Genomic DNA, 8,753 nt, shown 5'->3' on the forward strand with positions numbered 1-8,753 from the left:
TACTGCATTTAGTATGCCTCACATGCCATACAATATGCCTATGTGGAATAACATGTTTGCACAATCTATGCTTTATCGATCAAATGTGCTAAATGATTCTGTGACTAACCCTATACTTCAACCAACCACATCTGAGATCAAGGTTGACCCAAAGTTACCTAAATTAAAAGATGCAGGAGGAATGAAGTCTAGGAAAAAGACTAACAAGGCTGGACCCAAGGAAACTTGGGTACCAAAATCAACTTGATTGATTTTGTTGTGTGTAGGGACAAAGAAGGAATCTATGGTACTTGGACAGTGGTTGTTCAAGACACAAGATAGGAGATTTCACCCTGCTCACAGAGTTTAAGGAGAGAGCTGACCCTAGCATAACCTTTGGAGATGACAGCAAAGGATTCACTATGGGATATGGCTTGATTTCAAAAGGAAATGTCATCATTGTTGAAGTTGCATTGGTTGATGGTCTCAAACACAACTTATTGAGCATCAGTCAACTTTGTGACAGAGGGAATACTGTCTCCTTCAATTCTGAAGCCTGTATTGTCACAAGTAAGAAGGACAATAAAGTGGTTCTAACTGGAGTTAGAAAAGGAAATGTGTACCTAGCTGACTTCAACTCTACAGATGCAGAATCCATTACTTGTCTTTTCAGCAAAGCAAGTGCAGTTGAAAGTTGGCTATGGCACAAGAAGCTATCTCATTTGAATTTCAAGACAATGAATGATCTAGTCAAAAAGGACTTAGTTAGAGGAATGCCTCTAGTGGAATTCACAAGGGATGGACTGTGTGATGCTTGTCAGAAAGGAAAGCAAAAGAAAGTATCATTCAGTAAGAAGCTTGAATCTGCAATTGATGAACCATTACAACTGCTACACATGGATCTTTTTAGACCAATCAATGTATTGTCAGTTTCAAGGAAAAGATATTGCCTAGTGATTGTTGATGATTTCTCTAAGTTTTCGTGGGTCTATTTTCTTGGATCAAAGGATGAAGCTAGTGAAATCATTATCAATCATATCAAGCAAGTCAACAATCATCCTGATTTCAAAGTAAAAAATATTAGGAGTGACAATGGAACTGAGTTCAAGAATTCAACCATGAAGTTATTCTGTGAAGAAAATGGGATCATGCATGAGTACTCAGCTCCAAGGACTCCATAACAAAATGGTGTGGTGGAAAGGAAAAACAGATCACTAATTGAAGCTGCAAGGACAATGCTTGAAGAGTCAAAACTCCCAACTTACTTTTGGGCTGAGGCTGTTAACTGTGCATGTTACACTCAGAATATTTCTCTAATCAATCAGGCAAAAGGCATGACTCCCTATCAACTATTCAAGAGAAGAAAACCAATTTTAAACTTTCTGCATGTCTTTGGTTGCAAATGTTACATCTTAAGGAATCAATCTGATCACAAAGGGAAGTTTGATGCAAAGGCTGATGAAGGAATATTTGTTGGTTATTCTGCTGGAAAATCTTATAGGGTCTACAATCTTAGAACAAACATTGTCATGGAATCTGTGCATATTGTGTTTGATGATAAAAAAATTGATGGACTAACAGATGAGGGACATCATGAAGGGCTCAAATTTGATAACATTGAGATATATTGTGATGATAGTGAAGATGAGAATGATGAAGAAGGCATCTCAAGAAGAATTCAGAATCTGCCTTTGGATAATGCACAGAATGCTGCATCCGTTGAAAGTCATAATTCAGCTTCCGTTGAAAGGAGCAATGCAGCATCCGTTGAAAGACAAAGTGCATCATCCGTTGAAGTTCATAATGAAGCATCCGTTGATCACAGTCTATCAACGGATAATCAATTCACTTCATCAGTTGATAGAGCTCCCAATTCCTTTCAAAGGATCAGCAACTCAGGGGGAGTTTCAACCAATCAACATTCTATTTCACATCATGACAATACTGAGGCAACCTCATCTAGAGCTAATCTACCACCTCAAAGGAAATGGACCAAGAATCACCCTTTTGAACTGATCATTGGTGATGCTACATCTAAAGTGCAAACTAGAAGGGCTACTCAAGATGAATGTCTGTATAGTAGCTTTCTATCACAGGAGGAACCTAAGATAGTGGAAGAAGCTCTATTGGATCCAGATTGGATTTTAGCAATGCAAGAAGAGCTAAACCAATTTGAGAGAAACAAAGTATGGAAGCTGGTACCCAAGCCAAAGAACAAGAGTTCTATTGACACAAAATGGGTATTCAGAAATAAGATGGATGAAAATGGCATTGTCATAAAGAATAAAGCCAGATTGGTTGCTAAAGGCTACTCTCAACAAGAGGGAATATATTTTGATGAAACATTTGCTCCAGTTGCCAGACTTGAAGCCATCAGAATCTTTCTAGCCTATGCAACTAATGCCAATTTCAAAGTCTATCAAATGGATGTCAAGAGTGCATTTCTAAATGGGGAATTAGAGGAAGAAGTTTATGTAAGCCAACCTCCAGGATTTGAAGATCCAAATTTTCCAGACTATGTGTATTATCTGTTGAAAGCACTCTATGGACTAAAGCAAGCACCTAGAGCCTGGTATGAGACTTTGTCAAAATTCCTTCTAGATAATCACTTCACAAGAGGTACTGTTGACAAAACTCTCTTCTTTAGAAATGTTAATGGCTCTAAAATACTTGTTCAAATTTATGTAGATGATATTATATTTGGATCTACAGATGATAAGCTTTGTAAAAAGTTTGCTAAGTTAATGCAAAGTAAATATGAAATGAGCATGATGGGAGAGCTAACTTATTTTCTTGGTTTACAAGTTAAACAAGTTAGTGATGGAATTTTCATTAGTCAAACTAAATACATTTATGATCTTTTAAAGAAGTTTGACTTAATGGATTGTTCATCTGCAAAAACTCCCATGGCCACTGCCACCAAGCTTGAATTAAACAAGGCTGAAAAGTCTGTGGATATTTCAAGTTATAGAGGCATGGTTGGCTCACTTTTATATTTAACTGCTAGTAGACCTGATATAATGTTTTCTACATGTCTCTGTGCTAGATTTCAAGCTGACCCTAAAGAATCTCACTTAGTGGCTATTAAAAGAATTTTCAGATATCTCAAAGGGACTCCAAATCTAGGAATTTGGTACCCTAGAGAGTCTGGTTTTGATCTAATTAGCTACTCAGATGCAGATTATGCAGGCTGCAAAATAGACAGGAAAAGCACAACTGGTACCTGTCAATTTCTAGGGAACAAGCTTGTGTCATGGTTCAGCAAGAAGCAGAATTTTGTTTCCACATCAACAGCTAAAGCTGAGTACATTGCTGCTGGTAGTTGCTGTGCACAGATATTATGGATGAGGAATCAACTATTTGACTATGGTCTGATTGTTGACAAAATTCCAATATTCTGTGACAACACAAGTGCCATTGCCATTACTGAAAATCCAGTGCAACACTCAAGAACCAAGCATATTGATATCAAGTACCACTTCATTAGGGAACATGTGATGAAAGGTACAGTGGAACTTCATTTTGTTCCAAGTGAAAAGCAGATTGCAGACATATTTACCAAGCCACTTGATGAATCAACATTCACAAGATTAGTAAGTGAGTTAGGTATGCTTAATTATTCATAATTTATGTCATCTATATAATCTGCCTTGAATCCTGAAATGAATTTGCTGCAAGAACAAAGTTGGCTTTAAGTAAGACTTATCCTATCAACGGATATTCCCTATCCGTTGAAAGCCAAAATTGTTCTATCAACGGATGTTCATTATCCGTTGAAAGACAAATACATTTCTGGTAATTTTATCCTTCAACGGATAAAATGGTGTTGATCATCAACGGATAACTATTTACCTTATCAGTTGAAGTGTCACATCAGTTACTATAAGTGAGTCACAGCCGTTGATTCTTTTACTCAACCGTTGATACAAATATACAGTGTTGTATGTCTTTGTATTTAAGGTAGTTTTCAGAATTTCTACAGTTTTATTTATTCTTGAACGGCTGTAACTTACTTAAAAGTATCATTTAATCATTTTATTTATGTTTTAATTCAAGAAAGTATAAAAGCCCAATTGAACTCTTATTTTCACTTTACGCTTTCTTGCAATTCTTATTCTCCTTCTCTCCCAAAAATTCTCAAGTTTTTCTCTGCAACCTCTACTCACAACAATGGCACCAGTAGTCAAAATTATGTCTCAAATAGGATTTGTTTATGAAAAGAATAATTTCATAGCCTTGGTTAAAAAGAATGAAGCCCATTCTGATTATCACAAGATGATGGACTTCATCAAAAACTGCGAACTACTGTGAGGTGATTGAGGAGATTTGGACAACTGTAGAGTTCAACTCCACAGATATGACTATTGCCTTCTCTCTCAAAGGTAAGGACTATTGCATTAACTGTGATGATATACAATCTTGCTTTAAGTTGCCTGAGAATAATGCCATGACACCACACACTGATAAAGATGTATCTGCTATGTTAGATTCCATAGGCTATGCTTTTGATTCTACTAGTTTAGGTAGTATTAGAAGGAAAGGCCTTAGGAAAGAATGGAGTTTTCTTGGAGATGCCTTCATTAAAGTTTTCTCTGGGAAGATTAGCAATTTTGATGCCATAACTTCATCTCTTGTTAATATGCTCTATATGCTAGTTTCTGATAGGTACTTTAATTTTAGCAACTGTGTTATGCTAGAATTAGGATCCAGATTAGGTAATAAAGCTAATAGACCACATAACATCTACTATGCTAGATTCTTTATGTTATTGGCTAACCATGTTGCTGAAGGTTTGGTTATATCAAATGAGAATAATAAACTCAAATGTTGGGCACAAGAGAAAAGGGTCCTTGCAGACCTTTTGAGAATGAACCTCAACAGCCAGGTGCCATTGGTATACTTGCCAATCATGAATGCACCACAGGTAAGTGAGGTAAACACTTTTATAACTCCTACTATTTCCAACCCCATTGTTTCTTTGCCCTCTAGTGTGGCCATAGAATCTGTGTCTTTGTCCAAACAGGTTCCTGCCAAAGCCACCAAAACCAAAGTTTCAAAACTCAAGTCAAAGAAACCTACCTCTGTTGTTTCTCAAAAGACAACAGTTGTAACAACTACCATAAACCCTTAAGGGAGTGAATAGGGTGTGAGTGGTGAGAGGAGGGGTGAACATCAAGAAACGCTCCAGGATAAGGTGGGAGAGGTGAGTGGTACCCAAGCCAGCCAAGCCACAGTCTCTCAAAAGACTGTGGTGATTCAAAAGGAGTCCAACACATCCCTAGTTGCATCCTCCCAAAAGGATGTAACTATTGAAAATAGTCCCCAACCAGGGACACAGAACAAAAGAGGGAGGGACACTGAAGCCACACATTCACAAATTAAAGCCTTTTCAAGGAAGAAGAAGGCCAAGACCCTAGTTTCCACACAAGGGACACACACAACACAGATACATCCACCTGTATCTGAGCCTTCCCAAATTCAGCTTGATGTGATTCCAGCAAATGTTGAATCACAGCCCCATTCTCTCATAATAGAAACACACCAATCATCAAACTCTCCATCACCCTCTTTGGATATGGATATGATATTCACATCAATTCCTGATTCTCCCTCATTAAAACTCAGGGAGGAGCCTGATAAGTGGCATTTTATACCACTTAGAACGTCTTAAAATGGCTTAAATTGGTGTCTTGAAATCAAGTATTTTGTGTATTTGATGCGTTTTTTTAGTGTTCATGTATTTCAGGGTATTAGTTGCATTTCGGGGGAGGAATCATCAAGAATAAGCCTTGGTATGTGTTCACCATTGCGAGAGGAAAGGAACGGGCAGATTACGGCGAAGAAACGGAGCAAACTTGGATTTTTTCCAGTAGAGGCCTGCGCGCCCGCGCAGCTATGCTGAGCGGCCGCGCAGCAACCTGCGCGCCCGCGCAGCAATGCTGAGCGGCCGCGCAGGGTCGGGAATTTTGCTGAATTATTTTAGACTTCTACTTCTGTTTGGCTCCCAACTTCTATGTAATCTGAGTTTCATGGGACTATTATATAAGTAGATTTGAGACGTTTTCACAGGGGGGTTTTAATAAGAAGAAGAAGATTGTGTTTTGTGCAAGAAGGGAAGATTGGGATACCAAGGAGAAGACCTAGAAGCATAGAACAACTCCGGAAAAGAAGATCTTGTTTTCAACTTGTGATTCTTTGAATTAGTTGTAACTTTGGATGCACGTTTTCATTCTTGTTGAACCTAGATCTCGTTTATTCGTACTTTGATTATTATTTAGTTTATTAAGACTTTGTTTATACCATACTTTCATTGGAACCCATGGTGACGATGAGTTCGATTATGGGCTAATCGTTGTCACGGGGTTCTAGCGGATGTACTTATGGATTTCAATAATTAATTGTTTCGATATCTTGGTGTGTGGTGATTGATTGATATCCTAGTATTGGTTGTGCTTATTCATCTTATGTGCGTAGCTAACATATAAGATAGTGTGTTAATCTCTATTGAAGCGACAGTGAATATAGAGGTTTAGAACTTGCCATGCTAGCATAGGTTCATGTACGTGTATGCATGATTCGTAGGTAACTCTAACCGTTTTACTTGCCCTATGTAATCAAGATAGATAACTTGTGCTTAAACTGTTATGTTGTCAAATTCTATAGACATATAGGGTCTCAATATAATTGGTGCCTATTCAGCTTCTATCTCTTTTGTGGATGTCTGGTAGAATGGTACTCGTGCAACAAAAGTTGGTGTTTATCAGTTTCGTGTTATCTGATTACTGTCATCACCATCACATGCTAAGGTTAAGAACAATAAGGCTATTGAATGAAGTATTTAATGAAGTTAGGATCCCATGTTTATCATATATATTAATTCAACCTCAATTCTCTTAGTTAATGTTATTTAGTATAATCTCTTAGTTTAATAAAAACCCAATTTGTTATTTGTCTTAGCATTGAGCGATAACCATACATTGTTGCATAGGTGCATAAATTGAACTTAACCTAAACCAGTCTCTGTGGGAACGAATCTGATTTATATCTTATACTACTTGCGAACGCGTATACTTGCGTGAATATTAGCGCGTGTTTTCGCCCTAACAAGTTTTTGGCGCCGCTGCCGGGGACTCGGTGTTAATTTTTAGTTTATGTGCTTGTCATCAGTGGTCGTTAAAGTTCATTGACTCGGATTCTTTTACTTTCACGGTTTATTTGTTTGTGTTTCAGGTACTCATTACAATGGGAGATCCAGCAGCACGAACGAAAGCCTTGATGGATTTTTCTCAACCCAAGATCATTGACATTCAATCTAGCATTGTCCGGCCAGCTATCACAGCTAATACCTTTGAGATCAAGCCTGGCATAATTCAATGGGTACAGACTTCAGTCCAGTTTGGGGGTTCTCCAATGGAAGATCCCAATACACACATTAGGGATTTCATTGAAATATGCAACACTTTCAAGTTCAACGGTGTTTCTGAAGATGCTGTGAAGCTGAGACTGTTCCCATTCTCTCTGAAGGACAAGGCTAAGAGCTGGTTACACTCTCTACCAGCTGGTTCGATTACTACTTGGGAAGATCTTGCTCAGAAGTTTCTTACTAAATTCTTCCCTATGGCGAAGACAGCTGCACTCAGGAATGCTATTACTCAATTTGCGCAGCAAACGGGAGAATCGCTAAGTGAAGCTTGGGAGCGCTACAAGGAGATGCTTAGGAAGTGTCCTCATCATGGAATTCCTGATTGGATGATCATCACTTCTTTTTACAATGGGTTGGGAGCACAGTCCAGACCCATGCTCGATGCAGCATCAGGCGGAGCATTATGGGCAAAGAGCTATAAGGAAGCTTATGATCTAATTGAACTGATGGCTGCTAATGAATATAAGTATCCAACCCAGAGATATCCACAGGGCAAGGTAGCAGGAGTTCTTGAAGTGGATACAGCTACAGCTATCACTGCTCAACTAAAGGCGTTGTCTATGAAGATCGATTCTCTGGCTAACTATGGTGTTAAGCAGATAATTAGTGTTTGTGAGCTGTGTGCAGGTCCACATGCGACAGAGCAATGCGCTATATCTAGCGACTCAGCTCAGTTTGTGAGCAACTTTCAGAGATCGCAACAACCAGTTCCAGACACTTATCATCCTGACAACTGAAATCATCCTAACTTCAGCTGGAGCAACAATCAGAATGTGATGCAACAGCCGTTCCAACCATTTGGAAATAAGCTGTTCAACTCTCTTGGTTTTCAGCAACAACTCCAACTTCAACAACAAACTCATGATGCAGGTCTATCTTCGAATGAAAAATCTGAATTAGAGGAGTTGAGGCTTATGTGCAAAAACCAGGCTCTTATATGCCAAAGCCAAGCTGTTTCTATCAAGACTTTGGAGAACCAAATAGGGCAAATTACTAATGCCTTATTGAATCGACCACCAGGAACGCTTCCTAGTGATACAGAAGCCAATCCAGGAAAGAGGGAAGTTGAAGAACATGTGAACGCCATCACCTTAAGGTCTGGAAAGGTCGCAAGCCCCCAAATTCAGCAAGACGAAGAGCCTGAAAAATCTCAAGATTCAGAAAATGCAGTTGTGGCTGAAGAAGATGTGCAGAAGGAAGTAGAGGTGGAACCAAGGAAGACTACTGTGGAACACACTCCTCCTGAGGGTAATACAGGGGAGAAACAGATTTATCCTCCACCTCCTTTTCCTAAAAGGCTGCAGAAGAAAAAGCTGGATAAGCAGTTTGAGAAGTTTCTGGAGGTGTTCAA

General features: G+C 38.8%; 1 non-coding gene across 1 annotated transcript; it reads right to left on the reverse strand.

Annotated features, from left to right (window-relative positions):
• Window positions 1-7,611: 7,611 nt before the first annotated feature.
• Window positions 7,612-7,718, reverse strand: LOC141723194 (small nucleolar RNA R71). The gene has a single exon (XR_012576181.1). It is a non-coding gene; the product is annotated as a small nucleolar RNA R71 (small nucleolar RNA).
• Between the last annotated feature and the right edge of the window lie 1,035 nt (window positions 7,719-8,753).

Source organism: Apium graveolens, chromosome 4 (assembly GCF_009905375.1).
Source record: "Apium graveolens cultivar Ventura chromosome 4, ASM990537v1, whole genome shotgun sequence".
Classification (NCBI taxonomy): domain Eukaryota; kingdom Viridiplantae; phylum Streptophyta; class Magnoliopsida; order Apiales; family Apiaceae; genus Apium; species Apium graveolens.